We start from the raw sequence: 19,978 nt of genomic DNA on the forward strand, positions 1-19,978 counted from the left end.
TGCAATTCTGCCAGCCCAGAAAACAGGAAGGCAAATAGACAATTCTGGAGGAAAAATAAAAATAATGGAATTAACAGACAATGAAAGTAATATTTACTAAGTCTGTTTTTTCTACCTTGTTGGGGAAGTCTCTACCTTAGGACTCAAAAGCTGCGGACATCAATGAATTCCAGCTTAGGACTGTGTTGTCTAATATCCAAAGAGAACAGAGGAATGACTTTATGTGCCTGTCCAATCAATGTCCAGAAATAGCAAGGATTATTTTTCAGGGCAGGTTTGACAGAGAAGTGTACGATGGGAATTTGTTTAATAAGACAACCTTTTAAAATACTATGTTGAGGAAATCCTTAGAGAAGCTCATACCAGTATTCATTTGACAGCCTTCTCTTCTCTCTCTCTCTTCCTCTTTAAAGAAAATAAAAGTCATGAAGCTCAGTAAGGACAGATTCTATTTCCTCTTTTTTTTTTTTCTTTCATGATACCACAAGTCTAATTTACCAATTTACCAGGCCTGGAGTTTTTTGTTGTATTGAAACAGAAGCTCATTTAAAGCCAATGAGCCCATTCAATGGTAATGGAAATAGATACTGCTGCTCCATTCTCTTCTCTTACACCACCTTTACCACATGCCATCTCATCACCATAAACCAACAAACAGCCCACACTGGTCATTAGCTGCTTTGCAAAGAACTTTCTGTTTTCTCATTTATAAAGAGAAAAAACAATACCAAGAGAAATCACCTGTTTTTACTACCTCAGAAAAAGAGATGAGGAAATCTGCCTATCATACGACAGTAATCTATTGTTTCCCAACTAAAACACATTTCCCAAAGCCAAGATGCTTCATCTTCAGAAGTGTTGCAGTGTTGAAGCATTTATTATTGACTGTTCACATCTTCTTCAAGTAGGTTTTCCCTGATTTTTACATTGCCAATAAATCAAATACCTGATGAACACAGGCTATATAATTATAAGATGTAAAAATTAAGATACATGGCAATACAAAGTATTTTCAGAGACTTTTTATAGCCTTCATTGCTTACATATTTCATTCACTGAGGCTTTCCTTGAAATTGTAAGAGTTAAGCAATTGCTTTATATTAAATGAAAATGAAGATTGTTGATTTGATGCATGCCTTCAGTAACTAAAATAGAACAGTGATACAAAAAAATCTGCTCTGTCCCACCCCTCCGAGGACCATGAAACATATTTAGATGTTTAGTAAGCTAAGTGCACAAGTAACACTAGGGCTAGGAGAAACCAGGGTGGTTCATTCCAAAGTTTGCTCAAGTTAATTTCCCAGAAAATCTATTCACAAGTATCAGAAAACACTAATGCAAGATATACCTGCTGCACAGTACTCCACTGACAATATAAATTCATTCAAAAATCATTCAAAAACCATCTTAACTTTGCATCTTCATCATACAAAGCTCCTTGAGTTCTTAGACTGGTCCTACAGGCTCATGACAGTTTTGTAGACCAGAAAGATGGACACCAGCTACTCCTTAGTGTGGCACTAAATCCCTAATTATTCAACTTTATAATGTCAGCTCTATTGGGGCATGGATCTGAAACAGTCACTGCTATACCGGCATTACAGAAAGAAAACAGCTTACATCCAAGAATGTCTGGGATAACTATGGGTATAATGTCTGAGTTAAAAAAGAGTAAAGAGTAAAATTATATATTTTCCCAAGCTGAAAAGAAAACAAAGGGTTTCTTTTCTATTTATTAAAAAGTCTTTGGAACGAAGAGTGCATCTGAGATCTGATATCTAAAATAAGATGGAAGAAAATAAAAGGAGATGGAAATATTATTAGTGGTTGGGTTTATGTTTCAGACCACTGAGACTTGCTCAATGCTGCATGATGGAAGGCTTATGCTGAAAATTTGCTTCTAGTTTCAAGCTTCATACTTACATTGAAATACTCCCAGAATTCTGTACAATTTTCTTCAGTATTTTTACACTAATTTCTTTACATGCAAAACATAAATTCGAATCTTTCCTCTGCCTGTTTACATCCTTGGCATTATTTGCCTCTTTGTTCATTTCTATATTTGATTTCTTTCTCTTTTATCAGCAGCTATCCATGCAAGTCCTTCAATACTTTTGATGTGTGCCTCATCTTCATCTGTCTTGAGAAAGATTTCAGCAGAAGCTAGTTTAGCAATTTTAAGCTCATTATTTCCTATTTTTATTCATGAGTTTCCTTCCTTCCTGCTGGTTATTTTTTTTCATTGTAATTGTATAAGCCTCTCCAATTTTTCTTAACAAACCAGCTATCTCCTTTTATATATGTTGTAATTTCTTTTTTTTCACATATGGTTCTTGTTTGGCTTACTATTATATCCTTCCACTTGGCAGAAAACAGGACTGCTCAAATACCCAAGCTGAAAAAATCATATTCTTCTGCACAGCACCTTATTGATATACATTGCTTATATACATTTTGAAAAAGTTTTTCTTGTAATTTATACTGCAAGTTCCTAGAAGAAAAAGAAAAAAATATCTGTCTTTGGAATTTCAGTACGCAATTTGAAATAATGTGAATAAGAAGCAGTGCTTCTAATGTATATCTGATTTAATCTTCAGGCATATGTGTATTACTTACTACTTGAGGGAGTATGAATCCTGAGCATACAACAGTTGCAAATGCATTGCTTGCTTTCAGTAAGCAAGTTTGTAAATCCCTTTTAGCCTTTAGAGAATCAAAATATTTGCATATTGCTATTTCTTTATATGGTTTGTATGTGTTTGAACACACATTCCTATGCACCTGTACTTAATGAAAAATATCAAAAAGTGTAGTTACCTATTTACTGTAGTAATTTCTTTCTTTACAGACCCTCTGCTCCTGTTGGCTTTCCCAGTACCTGTCTTGGACTTGGCAGGAAAATCACCATGCCTCAGCAAGTACCAGCACACATGCTGCTATGCTTTTCCTATGTTCAAATGGATTTGCTCTCATATGGGAGGTGGAAAGAGAAACTACAGGACGTTACTTCTGGTAGTGCATCTCAGACTTTAACCCAGCTCAGTTCCCATCTCTGTCAACTCAAAATATACATTAAACTCTCACCATGAATGCAGAAAGGTCTGAGTTCATAGAGGAATGGGTAGGGGAAGATGAAAAAGATCTGAACATTTGCATCTTAGAACTTTTGCATATCTGGTTGAACAGGTATTCCACACGGGTGCTGGGAGATCACTACCTGAAATGCCTGGGGTTTGTGAATCCAGGTCTTTGCTAGTGTTAATGGCCTCAAAAAATGATTCTGAATATTTCACCTTCAGAACTTCAATCAAAGAGATGAAAAGAACCCATCAGGATAGTGCTGTGCTCAGCAGGAAGCCCAAAGCCTCTTGCTCACAGTCCATTTCTCTTTCCTGAGAGACAGAAACCAAGCTGTGGGGTTTTGTGGAGTTGTTGGCTACTTGGCCTTTTGCACAGCACTTAGGCAGTGCAACTGGGAGATTAAGAGAAACAGAAGTCAGAAGGTAGTGGCAAGGGACACAATCTTGGGCAAAGTGATAATCCAAATAATCTCCATTCTTGTTTACCTTCTCTCTAATAGTTTGTGCCCTTGTGCATGCCTGGATGTGGACAACACAGTTCTTTTACAAATGACAACAAAAATGGAATACATCTGGCTGTTCTGGCTTCTGCCATGAGGCTGGCAAGGCATATCAGACCAAGTAAGAAGCAGCAGCCATGTGTGGTAGCTACCAAGACGTTATTAGCATGTGGGAGCACAGGGCGTTGGTTACATGGGCCTGCTATGACTGAGCACTGGCATCTCCAGGTCTGATGAGTTTGATTGCTAGGCACATGTGTGCATAGCACCAGGTTACATCAGTGGAACTCCAGTATTTCATAGGACTAATTTACAGTGTCTTGTCAGTGTGTCTTTAGGAACACATACTGGTTATCTGATATGGCTTTTGTCTGGGTTGTTCTTACATGTATGTTTCCAAGCCTTGTCTGTGGCATATCAAGTCCTGCTGTTTTCCAAATTTGCACTTGCTCCCAAGGTCTGGGTAGGTAACTTTGAAGGTACTTTTACACACCTTGTAATGGGACAGAATCTTTAGGTCAATTTGTAACAGCAGAATATGAGGAGCACTCCAAATGACTGAATCAGAAAAAAAAATACATAGTATTTTCGAAATTCAGAAATTCAGTACAGTTGAGACCTTATAATGTGAAGCTAAAGTAGAAGACTTTGATTGAAAACAAAAATTAAAACAATTCAATTAAAATCAGTGGGAACAAACATTTTGGCCCAAACTCAGTTTAAAACGTGCTGCAGCCAGCATGAGATGGAGAGGTTGTATGCCATGAAAGAGTCTAGAAAGGGTAATGTAGGAGACTAGCTGTCCTTAACAACAAGTGTTTACAGGCCATAGACCCTGTTGGTTTACAGATCTCTAAGCTGGGAACAGAAACTCAGCCATTTAGTTAACAACTGACAAGAGATACTAGAAATGACCTCTCAATAGGTACCACTAACATGGAAAGAAAATCTGCATTATCTTTCTGGTGCTAAGATCTAAGAGAACTAAATAGATTGAAAAAAGGTTCCATGAAGTGAGGCATTTTTCTTTCACTAACTTAAATATATATCTGCTTTGCTTTTACAAATCTCCCCAAATAAGAGAAATTCAAAGCAAGCCACATTCAATGTACTATACAGGAGGTAGTAGTTTCACAGGCTTCCTTTGGCTTAAAATATATTGCTGAGAATTTTCACTAAGTGCTACATATTTCTTGAAGGAACTGAATCTATTGAAATGCACAGAGATGATGTTCTGACTTTTGACAGTACAGCAACAGAACATCACAAAAGACTAAAAGAGTGCATTTGACAGGGCTATGAAATAGGACCCAAATTATACAACAAATCTAAAGCTTCAGACTCCAGAAATATTTGAAAGAAGACCTAAAGAAGGCAGTCAATTCTTAGGCATTCTAGACTTCAAAGATGAAAAGACAAATGAGTGTGAAAAGTGGGAGGGTTGGTAAAATCTGTGGGAAAATTCATGCCAAGTTTGACAGTCTTTATTAGTAGCTGTCAAGCACTTAGAAAGAAGAGCACACAATGGCATTCAAGCTTGGACAGAGACTTTCAAAGTTACAGGGTTAATAAAGTTCCTATTTTTAAGTATTTTGATAATAGACCTAGGTATTTTCAGATGTTTTGGAAAATTGCTGAAGGATAGAATGCTGACAGAAGAGGCTTAATACAGGGCACTTATGATATCAGAATGCCTCCATGCTTTAGCAGAGGAAGAGGATAGGTGAAAAGTTTTATGTATTCACTTACAGAAAGCTGGCAACAGCAAGAACTAGTCACATAACATTGGTGCTCAGCAAAGGCGTCACTGGTTAAATATAACTGGTTATATATGGCAAAATAGAGGGGGTTTTACCAATTGCAATTATACTGTTTGGAAATATATAATGGACCTGGAAACATACTGATAGAGACAAGATGAATTCTCACAAATAAAGGTGCACTATTGCACATGGAAAAAGCAACAAACAAATCTGTCTCAGAAGCTATATTACTGGACTATTATTTGTGTTACTATAAGGCTACATGGAGAAATTTGTTCCAATTTTTTCATGGGAAGAATTAAATCTGTGTTTGTCAGATACATACTAGAAACTGCTACATCTTGTTGTGGTCTACCACCTGATAGGCAGCAATCTCCCCAATGTACCCAAGTACAGCAAAGCTGCACTGCATTGGGTACATTGACCAAGGTTTGTGGATGTGACGTAATTGACAGGGATCTGGCAGCTGTGGAAATGTGAATCTGGTTGGATTCAAACAACTCTGCAATAATTACAGTCAGTTCTCATTCAAAAATACTGGGAGGTGAAAAATTCCCATGGTCTGTGCAACCATTTTAACTTTGTATCCAACACATAAACAGATTTATCACCTTGCTGAGACTAGAATCAATCAGAAGCACATGAAACTAATAGAGTTAATAGTACCATGTACTAGAAAAAATTGTATCAGACTCATATCTATGTACAAAATTGGATTTGTTTTAACTTTAGAGTTCCAAAAGCTTCTTGAGTCTTCATGAATTTTTACATGAAACAATACACCAGGATGGTATTAGCTCCTAGCACACAGCTGTGCTCAGCATTAACCTGTTGTCTAGCCTGTCTCTGCTCAGGATAACCTAGAGCTGAGAGGTAGCACAATGCAGGAAATTGGTATTCAAAGACACTGAAGAGACATAGGGCTGGATTATGAGGGCTACTGATAGCCTGCTCTTTGAGCCCCATCAAGACTTTAAAACTCCTTCCCTTCCCATATGCATAAAATTTCCTTTGTGGAGAATATATGTTTCAGTTACTTAGAGGATACTGTGCTGAAGCAAAAATGTGTAGAAGAGGAGAGATACAATGACATTATCCTGAGAAAATGTCTATCCCCATCCTGAAGAACTACTTCAGTTCTTGAACTAGAAAAGAATAAAACTGAGGTGATAAAATAGCAAGAACTCAGAATTTAGAAGAATGTGTTGTCTTACAAAAACAGAGAAGAATAAGTCAGTGTTACTTGCAGTATCATGAAAAATAACAAGCCAACACACAAAAAGTGAAAGAGGGGGATAAAGGTTTATTGGACAGTGTCAGGATGACTAAATGTCAAAAAAACACCCAGTCTTCATAAAAGATCAGTGATAAAAATACCATCCCATAAAAGTTGAAAATAGCAGAATAACCTTATAGGAATAGGTGTCCCACTTTTATGAATGTGACCTATAGGATGAATTGCTAAAATCTTAGCATAGGTAACTGAAGATTAAAAAGACAGCATGTAGCTGTAAGTGAGTATGCACTGGACTAATAACCTAAAATACATGACTGAGGAAACTCACATAATAAGCCATAATCCATTTTAAAAGCTTTAGATGTGAAAGGACAGCAGTAACAGGTAGAATATCCATAAAAGGATGCTATATTTAAAGATAGATGACATATGCATCAAATTAAGAGAAATTAAGTCTCTTCCAGCACCTTTTTCCCCTTAGGAAATAAAATTCAAAGATCGTTTGTGACACTTAAAGACATCCAGTGAAGGTTGTAATGAAGCGTACAAAAGGAAGCAAACTAGAAAAGAGACAAGTGAGGTAGTGGATCAAAACCAAATTAACTTCATTTCATGAATTCATCATTTGAGCCATTCCATAATTGTACTTCCAGATCTTTCAGAGATGTGCATATTTCTTATAATCCTACATTTTTATTTTCCTCTAGAGTGAGACAACCTAATCATTTCCATTCTGTCTCTCGGCTGAATCTTTAAAAGCTTACTTATACATGAAAGAACCTGTCTAATTTACTTCTACTGCTTTTCAGGCTATGGTGCTGAGTTTACTGTCTCAGAGGTGTCTATGGTCCTATCAGAAAACCAAATTTTTTTCTTGCAGGCCATCAGGAGTTTGAAAAAGCTAACTAAACTTCTAATTATTGTGTTGAGGAAAAGCCTTTTGCTTTTAATCTGAAGAAGAACAGATTACAGAAACTAAATCCAGAATCAGGGAATTTAAACCTTGGTTTATTTATGTTTTCTCAACAGGAATTCTAGGGACAGGAAGATAAAATGCCCTCTGAGAAGAGATTACAATGTGTAAGGCTCTATTGTGCCCTGCCCTGACCTAGGAAGCATTACCTTAGGTTATAAGGTACTGTGTAGGTACATAAATCTAGTCACTGAAATTGAAATCAGTGAAAACATGCTTGAGATGAGGAGATTCCTGAAAGAAACATTAAAACAGTCTGGAGTAAGTACAAAATGTGTGCATGTTAACACTTACATATGTTTAGTGAAATGAATTTAAAACACATAGATCACCCACACAAGTTTATCCAAGATGCTGGGGCACCATATGATTATTCATTTATTCATCTTTAAATGGAACAAACTTCCCAGAAAGCAAAAGTGTGAGGTCTTGCTAGAGACAGCTTTAGAATTCCTTCTATCTCCTTCCTTCATTTATTCCCAGATAAAATCTCACTCTGAACCCTCTTCTGCACAACTGTAGTAATCACTTTGTTGAGTGGTTCAGGGAATCACTGTGAGTTTCACGACTGCAATAATTCACAGTCAAGGCTAAAGCCCCGTCAAACACATCAAGGACCAAGCAGCAAAAAGCTGATTTACATGGCAGTTCACTAAAATCTGTTAGCTGTATTAAAAAAGCCCCCAAATTTTTGAAAGATGCTAGCAGCAGAGTTTGAGAGTAAAGCTATACAGTACTTCCTTGGATTAAAGTCTACCAAAATTATAAAAATATTATTACCCAGGTATCAAAGCCCTACTGAAGAAAAAGGAACTTTCCAGAATCTATTCGCATGTCTCATTGCAAATATAACAAAAGGACATGTTCAGATGTCTTTTCTGACATGTTCAGATTATAAACAGATTTGCAGAGACATGCAAATAATACTTCAGTTAAACTTACTAGCCACTTCCAATTTAAGAACCATGAAAATATGTAATAATCATTTAAACTGAACTACTGTACCAGCTACTACTCAAAAATCAACTGCAAATGCATTTTTTAACCACTTGTATGGAACTGTTTTTCTACAAGTTGTGTTTGTGCACAACTATGCAAGGCCTGTTTCTAGCCTGTAAGTTTTTAAGGTGAATATGAGGTTCATACCAAGCCAAGGTGAAGATTTTAAAATTCTGCTACTATGTGGAGACAGCCAACCGTCGTTGAGATTTTTCAGATATTGCCATTTTGTATAAAGGATTTCGTAAACAAAGTAATCACAAAAAACACATGAAGACAAAATTGCCTGGACCTTTCCTTGAAAAAAACAGTAATGCTAACTGACTCAGTGTCATTTTTAACCACCAGGAATCTTGCTTTTCAACTCTACACATCACAGAGATTAGTAAAATAGGACTGGTAGACCCAAGGTTACCAAATATGATTAGAATAATAATATGTGAAGAAGAAATCTTGCATAGAGAGAGATGGTGGAGGAAAAGCCTCACACATATTTAGGGATGAGTTAGCTTATTTCTGTTTTGATATTATAAAACTATGGGATACCCACAGCTTAACACAATGAAAGCTTGCAATCTGAATCCATCATGATAAACACATAATGTGACAGAGTTAGAGCAATTGTGACATTAATGCTATTTTAATGCTGCATACCTGAACCTGATAACATCATCAAGAAGCAAAGGAGAGGGACATAATATAGTGTTCTTGGCAAGCTTCAAAATAGAACAGAGATCTCAGAACCTGAGACTCATCCAACCTATTTCAAGTACATGAAACACAAAGGATGCAAATAAACCATAATAGCAATGGATTATAAAAATAAACGTCTATGATGTATTAAAAATATATGACAAGTGAACAATGGAAAACAAATAGAAAACAAGTAATTTAAGTAATTTTCCATCACATTATGTACTAAAGGAAAGAAAAATCCAAAGAAAAGCAATATTGTCCTTTCTAGACCATAAAAATGCATTTTCAATTTACAGAAAAAACCCAACATCCTTTATACTTTGATGGTTTTTTTGTCTTTGTTGTTCATTCCAATAAGGGTATATGAAAAAATATCTTCACTGTTCACTATGCTTACCCTGGGTATGAGTGCCTGGAGATTTCATGCATGGTGGTGCGTGCATAGATATGCAGTGGCCACTATGTATGAAGATAACTAATAAGTGGAACATTATATAAAAAACATTTATAAAGGATTTGCTGAATTTACCAAGCTGTAATCACAGCAAAGTTCCTGTGATTACAAATTTCAAATAGTTTCCTGACTGCAGTTCCTAAACATTCACCAGTTCCCGTGTGCATTAGTGCTAGGAACCACACTTTATTTAACCCTTTGCTTTTTATTCAGACTCTGATTTCTGACACTTAAAGACCAAGTTCACTTTCTCTCTGAATCAGTCACTGGCAATCTGCCCAGTCATCAAGGTCTCATTCTGAACAGGCTTGAATCAAAATTATGGCAAATTGTTCAGATAAATAAATTGAATAAAAATGAGTAAATAAACCAGACATAAGAGACTAGGCTTAACATAAGAAAACACTGCTGAAGAATACAGACTGTTTGAATGATCTCACACTTTTGAAACCCACTGGTAACAGCTTCCAGTGAACACTTTTGCCTAGCTGGCACATTCCAAACATTTACTAAAACTTAGGCTGGTATTGCTGTTTATTACTAAAATTGCCTGTGACTTCCTAGGGTAAGATATTGTTTACAGTAATTCATAACTTGGAAAAATACCTGTCTCTTTGCCTACTGTTTACCTCAGGCTCTCTTTTTTACTGATACCTTTTTAAAATATCCAGAACAATTTTGTAATTTCTACTATCATAGCTGCAGAAAAAGATTGCTCTGACTTCGTAAAAATTCTCTTGTGACTTTCTTTTGAAAAATTCTTGCAAACTCCATCTTGAAATTTGTGAGGGCATACAGAATTTTTATTAGACTGTCTTTTGAAAATACACATTTTGTCAATGGTTATCCCTCACTTAAGTGTTCAGGACCCAGAAGAGGGATCTTGATCAACCCCCTGATCAATCTTAAGATCAACTCTGAGGTCAGACCAGACTGAGATCCATGATAAAAAGTCATGGGAATCGGGATCAGAGTAAGGATATCAAACAGATCAAACAGAAGACTCCTGTGGCAGCTTGAAAATCCCCTTAGCCCCAATAGTCACTTCCAAAAGTGTCACTGTTTTTTACCTAGTTGGTATTGCTGTTTCTAGAGATTACTAGTATAGATATTTAAGACCTACACTTCATTTTCCCAGAAAAATAATTACTAGAAGAACAGCAAAATCAAGGCATCTAAAGACAGAATGGTGATTTTTCTAATGGTTAGGAACAGCCAAAAATATTCATTTTTCCTTTGGGTCTAAAACTTAAAACTATGTCATCCTCCCCTCTCAGATCTCAGATTTTTTAGGCTGCCAAAAAGACCAAAATACTTACGCAAAGTCAACTTAAAATACTGTTAAAATGTAAATAATTTGTTTCAATATTAGGTTAGGATTTTAATTCTTTTTCCTTTCTGACATGGTTCATTTCTTAAATGCAAATTCCTGTCAGAAAAGACAGAATTTTCATGACAAGAATCTGAATTAAAATAATTCACTATTTCATAGAGAAAATATTTCAGCCAGAAAAGTAAAAAAAAATAATTACTTTTATGTCTTCAAGACAAGCATTATCTAATATGTTCACCCTCACAAATTTCTGTATGCTTTTGGTACCTTCAAAACGCCAACTACATTATTAAAAATTAAAAAAACCTTTTCACCACCACTGCATTTTCTTGCATAGCTTCAGAATATGAACTTCTTAACAATTAACTTCTGAACATGCTTGAGAGGTGGGAGAAGAGTGTTAGCTATTTCTTTTACATAGAGGCTGAACTGAGACATGAGAGAAAACCAGTAAGTATAAACTAATTTATAAATCCAATAAGGACACCCACTAACCAGTCTTTCAGACTGCTACTAAAGAAATATTTTATTTAATCGATTCTGTATGTATTTTACATTAATTTTTGACAGATTAATGCACTCAGCAGTTTTGCAAATCATACCTCAAGGCTTCAAAGCCTGACTACTCACTAAAACCTTGTGCTACACGACTTTGTCAGCATTACACAGAAACATAATATAAGCGGGGTTTGTGGCAGAGGGTTTTTTTAAAAAAAACGTTATCATAAATGATGATATTGAACTGTTTTAATAACAGACACTTTCTCCATAGGAAGGGACCCATCAGGATCATTAAACCCAACACCCAGCCACATACAGCACCAGCCCCAAGGGTGACACCATGTGTCGGAGAGCACTGTCCAAATACTTCTTGAACTCAGGTTCGAGAACTCGGGACAGGCTGGTGCTGTGACCATTCCCTGGAGAGCCTGTTCCAGTGCCCAACCACCTTCTGGGTGAAAAACTTTTCCTGACAATCAACCTAAACCTCCTCCCCCTGACACAACTTCAGGCTGTTCCCTCAGGTCACTGGTCACCACAGAGACGGGATCAGTGTCTGCCCCTCCTCTTCCCCTCATGAGGAGATTGTAGTGAGCTCTCCCCTCAGTCCCCTCTTCTCCAGGCTGAACAGACCAAGTGACCTCAGCTTCTTCTCAGATGGCTTCAACTCCAATCCTTCAGCACCTTTGTGGCCCTCCTTTGGACACTCTCTAATAGCTTAATGTCTTTTTTATGTTGCGCCACCCAAAACTGCCCCCAGCACTGGAGCTGAGGCTGCCCCAGCTCAGAGCAGAGCAGAACAATCCCCTCCCTTACCTGGCTGTGATGCTGTGCCTGATGCACCCAGGACAGGGTTGGCGCTCCTAGCTGCTATGTTCATGTTCAATTCAGCATTGACCAGGAGCCCCAGGTCCCTTCCTAAGGTGCTGCTCTCCAGCCTCATTCTCCAGACTGTACACACAACCAGGGTTGCTCCAACCCAGGTGCAGAATCAGGCACTTGCCCTTGTTAAACTACATATTGCCCAGCTCTCCAATTTTTTGAGGTGTCTCTACCTTTAAGGGAGTCAGCAATTCCCAATCTAGTGTCATTGGCAAACTTAGTATTCCTTCAAGTCTTGCATCCAAGTCACTAATGAAGAGAACTGGACCTAAGTGTTTATGAAGCACACAGGGACAATGATGGTGCCCTGTATAGCCCCTGTATAACTGGTGACAGGTCACCAGCCTGATGTCACCCCATTCACTGTAATCCTTTTCACCTGACACGAGACAGTTGTTCACCCACTGTGTAATCTGGTTATCCAGCTGTGTGCTGGACATTTTGTGAAAGATTTGTATCAAAAGCTTTACTGAAATCCAAATATATTATATAAACTGGCCTGCCTTGATCAACCAGGTGTGTAATCCTGTTGTAAAAGGAAATCAGGTTCAACAAGCAGGACTTTCCCCCCACGAAGCCATGCTGGTTGACTGAGTTGTCCTACAGGTGTTTTTCAGTACTTCTCACAGTAATCCTTTCCATGATTCTTACAGTCACTGATGTGAGACTGGCAGGCTGTAGTTTCTGGGGGTCCTCCTTCTTGCCCTTCTTGAAAACTGGAACATTCACAAGCTTCCAGTCAACTTGAGCCTCTCTGGTTTCCCAAGATCACTCAAAAATCATTGAGAGAAGCTTTGTAACTGCATCACCTATGTCCTTGAGGATTATGTGATGAATCTTATCGACACCGTGGATTTGTAGGGATCCAGCTGAAGCAGCAGATCCCAAAAAAGTCAGAGTCAACTGAGAGTTGATCATTCTTGCAGTCATGATCTTCCAGCTTGATTTTCCTTGTCCTCTTGCCCTCTGACTTGTTTATTACAGGTGTGATATTCCCTGAGGCAGAATTATTCCAAATGGTAGTTGCCTTCTGACACAGCCTGCCTGTACCCAGAGGAGGTCTGAAGTGTGTACTGAATAAAGCAGTGTCTTATGGAGAAGGAACCTTGCAGTTAATTAATTAAGGAGTGCTTCATGGCATTCTTAAATGACAAGTGATTTACTTCATAACTTTAGGAATAAAGTCAAGAAGTAGTTTTCTGTCTGTGCACGCCTGTTCACTTCTCAAATGTCCTTTCACTCCAACTATTTCTTCTCTTTTTAAGAATATATTTCCCAGCAACCTCTTGCAATAGAATATAAGGCGTTTGTTATCTCTTCTTGTGAAAAGATATCAGGCAAGAAATAAATAAAGGATCTGAACACAGGTTTGATGATTCATGCATCTTTCCTTTCCTACACAGTTACTTCCAGATCTTTTTCATGCTTTCATTATTTTTTCACCAATAAGCAAGGGTCCTCATAACAAGAAATTAGGCCAAGTACATGCAGGCCAGCATAAATAAGCCTACAACACTGAATATGTAGATTTTGTCCCATATTTCATGGTGAAAGCATTTGATCTGTACATATAACAATTTGGTGAACAACATGAGTTTTGTGATCTCAGAAAATTAAAATGGGGAAGCCCATGTACAATTAAAATGTCTATCAGGACAAAATAATCATGATATCTGTTCTTTACTCAAGTTTTTGTGTGAATGAAATGTCTGCAGAAGTGCCACCAGGTATTGATATGCTTGGGGAAAGGTGTAGGGCTTAGCTAATCCCTAACCTTGACAGAGAGCATCTGCCCACTGACTAGCTGAAGTGGTCTTGGGTTTGGTTTCACTTTATTTTGGTATTTATTGGGCAGACAGACTGCTCTATGCTAGCATTATTAACTAGGTATTCTTACATATAAGTGCATCGATTCAGTCTTGTGTAACATGCTGTCATATATTGCCTCATAAGGGCTCTTTCCAGCCTTGAATACACAGTCTACCAACAGGTCCTTACAGGAAGAGAGGTCCTACCTAAATGCAGGTTCCCTTTGCACCCTCTTCAGTGTTTCATCTCACTGAAGGGCATCTAATATTTTCAGTTCTATTCATCTGTTTTAATTATTTACCTATACAAGAGACACTTTCAAAGCTTTCAACACTAAAAGTAGAAGTTCAGTGCTGACTGCAAAAATTGACAAGAATAAACTTGCAAGATATAAGTGAAATTAAATGGGAAAATAGTGCTGTGCAAAACCAACCAGGTGTTAAGCCCAGGAGATTTAATTTCATATTCTGAGTTAGACATCAAAATTCTCAAGAAAGTTTTTTTTTCCTGAGAATCTACCTAGTTTAGGAAAACGTTGGTTCTTATAACCCATGTGAGAAATACATTGTAAAGAAATTATTGCTTAGGGTAGAGAAATTACAAAAATAATTGTGTGGATTTTGTTTTCTTTTTTTGACTTCCTTTTCATTGTTGAGATTTGATTATAATTTAAAAAAAAATAAGCAAGCATTTCAATTAAAGTGCAGTAAGGGAGAAAAAAGGAAGCACTATTTTAATCCTTTATGTAGCATACAGAGGTTTTTTAATCACCTTAGAGCTGACAATGCGATTGGGCCTATCTCATTCGGATCAAATCTGACCACTGCAGCTACAATTGAACAAATTCTTTTTTAATGGGACATATCTATTGGAATAGTCCATGAGATTAGGTAGCTCGCTTTCAGATTTTTCTATACAGCATCTGCTGACACTGTACCCCTATTTTCTACTGCTTTGTTTGTCCTTAATGTGTAATTTTTTTCTATGAATGAGTAAAATATTTGCTTTAGTAAATGACTGCAAAATTGATACCATGCCTAGGCAGATAAATTTGTATGATAATTTAGAATACTCATACAGAATAATTAATAATTAGCAATGTTCAGAAATAATATTCTGTTTCATGTATTGACTGTTACAAGCTGCTTGCATGACATTGTTGCTATGTACTTCCACCTCCCCAGCACAAATTTAAAGCTGCTAGGCTTGACTCAGCCATATTGTGAAAAGAATATAAAATTGCACAGCTGCTTTCCTCAATAGGGGAATATTTAGGGAAAGGATCTAAAAGGAAATGACAACTGATAAATACACACCTTAGACTTGCTTATGGCTGTGATAAAGAAACAGTTTCTCAGGTGAAATGTGTAAGTGAAATAATTAAAAATCCACAGAATTTATTGTACTTTTTTTCTGCGTGTTATCAGTTAAAAAAAAAAATCCAAGGACTTTCTGCAAGTTAAGTGGTAACTATGTCAGTTTCCAGGTATGATATTCAGATTCAGAACTTTTTTCCTGAACAAAAATATTGACCTTATCCAACAGTGCATTCAATACCTTACACTGACAATATTTTTATGTATGTTTAGGAAACACTTGAAGTGGATAAAAGTCAGCGAAGGGTATGATTATCAGGCTAAAGTGCTTATGTTCCACTCAGAGCAGAGTCTATTTTCCTTCACAGTGACCTTTTCTTTTTCGCATGGTAATGACCACAAACCTACTCCTGCTAACAAGAGTAACAACATCCAGTATTTTGAATAGTCTATTGTCTAGCAAATAGGGTTCATCCTGTATTACCATTCAGTCTACAGGGACACATTTTCAAAAAAAACACATGGAAAGTAAAGAGAAATTTGTACTCTGATTAAACTCACCGGGAGTCAAGGAGCTAATACCTTGGGCATAGCTTTAAAAATGTTGAGATGGGCACCAATTGACTGGGCAGCACTTGTATCTGCCAAAGGATCTGGATTTCAAGGTCATTTAGACAGCATGTGAGTTCTAACAACACTAGATTAGCATGGGCAAAATTAGAGCTAAAACAGTGGATTAGCCATCCCACAAAATTTGTTATCAGGATGACCACCAATGTATGAGCTCTTTCCTCCATGAACTTCCCTTGCCACTCAGCAATCAAATGACTAAATCATGTAACACTGCTATAGTCTCTGCAGTGGTCTTTGTGAGCCAGAATCAATTTATCAAATGAGATAAATGTACAGAATTGTCTAGTAGATGAAAATGATTTCTGGATAATACCACTACAGAGAAATTTATTGCTAGCTATTCTTTTCTTTATCTGGGAGAAGAATAAAGTCAAGTACCAGGAACACTTACAGGATGACTTCTAGGGAGGACTTAGACTTGCAATCTACTGTTGCATGAAAAACTGGAGGTCACTTCTTTTTGTGCAGGAGAGAGAAGCCTGAAGCACCTTCCTCTGCTTGAATTCTTGAATTTGGACATGTCAAAAACTGATCTGGTCCTACAGCTGGAGGGATATTGCTCCTCCCTTAGAATACTCTCACTGTATATACTGGCACAAGGAATTTAAAAAACAGTGAACAATAATAAAACTCTAGAGCAGGTACAAAATACATCTTACACGAGGTTTGAAAATGCCATATACCAAAAAATAAATCATTCGTCTGGGGGAAGTCCTGCAACATAATTATATTATAGAGAATAATTAGGCCAAACCTACCTGCAGCACAAAGAGCTTAATAAATTAGCTGGTTTAAAACATTAATCATAGAAATGCTAGAATTTATGAAGTCTTTGGCATAAATAGCCAGTTTCTAGACAAATCTCATGGACAGAATATTAGCTATCTCTTTGGGACAGATGTTCTCCCCTACTTAATACAAGTCATCATTTTTAAAAATTGATTAGCAATAACTCTCACTAGAGGAAATCTGAACAGTAGCATCCAATCAGGAGCAAATGTTGAAGAGCATGACAATGTTGGATTGGATTCAACTTTCACATGACTTTTTCTATACACTTGGGAGAGGCTTGGATCAGCCTGAGAAGCAGCCTAGAACTCATAAATAGAAAGTGATATTCAGATTAAATAGCTACTGGTAAAGTGCATGGAATTAAGCAAAAGAAAACACAACCAAGGAAAGTTGGAAATTAGGGTAAAAATATAATAAGTGACCAAAAACTGTAGCCTAAAAAATAGATGTATTTATGTCAAGTTCCATCTTTTAAGAACTGTTGAATGCAAAAAATAAAAGCTGAATACTAAACGCAAGAATGCTGAATGATCATGTGCCACAGGCCAATTGGAATCCCACCTTACATCAACAAATTTAAGAATTTAAAAATTACAATATGCCTGCATTTCTAAGGAGCCCTCTTGCAGAATTGTCTCCAAGTATAGCTTTTGATTATTACAGGAAATGTTAAACACACTTTAAACTACGTGTATTAAAATATCTTTGAATTTAATTTGAGGCTGAATACTTGTTACTCCTGATATTGGTCCAATCCTGCAGATAAATTCCACAAAGACAGACTTTTACAGCCCTTCAGAAACCCGCTGATTTCAGTGGTTTCTCTGCTACCTGTTCAATAGATCACTATTACATTACAAGTTCAGGACTGTGCTCAGCAGAATATTTAAGAGCACACTTAAATCTATACTTGCTCATCAGAGCACTCTACTATAAGCATGTACTCAAACCCCTCCAGTATCAATATGACTTAAATATTTTACTGACTATGAGCAGATATTTCAACTGGGACACTTGCTGGGCCTATCAGCACATATACACATTATTTATCTTCTCTAGCAAGCAATATGAAATATTTATTGTAACTTACATGCCTATTAAATTGCTGGATGTGGTTAAAAAATTGTCAAATTGCATTTCACCTAACACATTTATATTTTTACCTTTAAAAAAGTTTGTTGGAAACATAAGTTTTATACAGCATTTCTGTGATATTTTTCAGAGGGTTCAAGTATGATAAATTTTATTATTGCATTGCTGTGTTGAACGAATTTAATACAAATAGATGGAAATATGAGCAAATATTTTCACTGCTCACTTCAAAACAAACATCAGCTCTCAAAGATTTTTGAGGCAAATGAACATGGAAATAATTAAAAATTAATAAAAAACAGGATGTTTTAAGCTGAATTAATAGTAATTTACACTTTTTAAAGCTAGAGTAACTGCAGAATACCTGGGCCTGTAAAGAGAGTAGAGTTAGGATTGTAAGCCTGTGTTTCTTATTTCTTTATAGTTATTGAACTTTAAAAAGGTGAAATATTCAATTTAAATTTTTCACATGACCCCTTTTGAACAGATTTGTAGATAAAAATTTACCCACAAATTGTCTTTAAAATAAGCTTTGTTCCTCCAAACTAGAGATTGAAAGAAGACTGCATTGTTTCCATTGTAAGGGAAGTGGAAGATACAAAACATACTGCAAAATTTTCAAAACAAATAATCCACAAATCATTAAAAATTAAGGATAATATAATTCTATTATAAATTAAAACCAACTGTTGAAGAAAGTAAAATAACAGTCCTTCGTGCAGAATAAATGTCAAAAGTAATTATTCTCTTGTATGCCATCAGATAGCTGAACTGTCTAGGAAAATTAGTTGGGTCAGTCACAGCCCAAACCAAAGGCCAGTTTTATCTCTCTTTGCTTGAAAACCTTTCCAGTGAAAGAGCTGTCATTTCTAAAATCCTATTCAGCATTTCAATTTCTCTTTTTAATTTTACACATTTAAAATTGTTTGTGTGTAGATTGTCTTAACTACTGAAAATAGGCTGAAGTGCTCATGTTCTTGTGTCTACTGCTAGTGGTGTAACAAACTGCTGTGACAGTCACATCTGAGTGAGGCACACGGGGTCTTGTACTGAAGGCACTTCCCAGCAGCAGCCAAAAAACTTCATCAGCATCTCATTGTATGTTGCTCTGTGGGTATCTGCAATTGCTATTTCACATTCCACACAACAGAAAGATAACTTCAGGTGAAATATTTACAAAATATTGTGATGTCAGAAAAAAACTTTTACTTTTTTTTTCAGGTTAGTAGATTGTATTCATACATACAGGCAGCAGAGTTTGCACAGTGTTTTCCAAACAAGAAGCATTATGCAGGCTGCAAAGGATGAAATCCCTATGATTAGCCTCTTACTCTGCAGGCTCAAATGGAGTTAATAATCAGCTTTGCAGTCTGCAGGTATAGTTGAAAAGGTGGGAAGAAATTTGATATTCTAGCCAGTACTTTACTCACAGAAGAGCAGAAAACCTGAGGTTATCTTAAACAATGTTAATAGCAAAAGCAGTTTGACGTTCAGGCTCTGGTCTCTGAAGTAGCCAAGTGTTTATGAGCATCACCAAGACTAAGAGAAATACTCCAACACTTATGGCAGCCTTACCAGAGCTGTAGAAAAACTAATCACAATTTAAAACTGTCTCTGTTGTTGAGTAATTTGATAATAACATTTGGTTTAATGCTCAAAAAGACCCTATCTTCAAAAGACTCCCTATTTTCAGACTGTTTTTAATGTGGAACTGGCAACACTGAAAGCCTTTTTTGAAAAACAAAACCAAAACATTATTTAAATTTATTTTGTACTTTTTCTATAGTGATGTATTTACAGAAAGTAATTTTACAAGAACAGAAGAAATACATTTTTATAAAATTAATACTAATTTATTTGTCTTAACTATGCCATGTAACTTCCCAGAAGACACTTCTTAAATTTTTTGTAAGTATTG

At 36.5% G+C, this 19,978-nt stretch overlaps 1 protein-coding gene across 4 annotated transcripts in view; it reads right to left on the bottom strand.

Annotated features, from left to right (window-relative positions):
• GRM1 (glutamate metabotropic receptor 1) overlaps positions 1-19,978 on the bottom strand; it is a 187,021-nt gene that overhangs the window by 84,293 nt on the left and 82,750 nt on the right. The gene's annotated exons all lie outside the window — the stretch shown is intronic.

Source organism: Catharus ustulatus, chromosome 3 (assembly GCF_009819885.2).
Source record: "Catharus ustulatus isolate bCatUst1 chromosome 3, bCatUst1.pri.v2, whole genome shotgun sequence".
In the NCBI taxonomy this organism is placed as follows: Eukaryota; Metazoa; Chordata; class Aves; order Passeriformes; family Turdidae; genus Catharus; species Catharus ustulatus.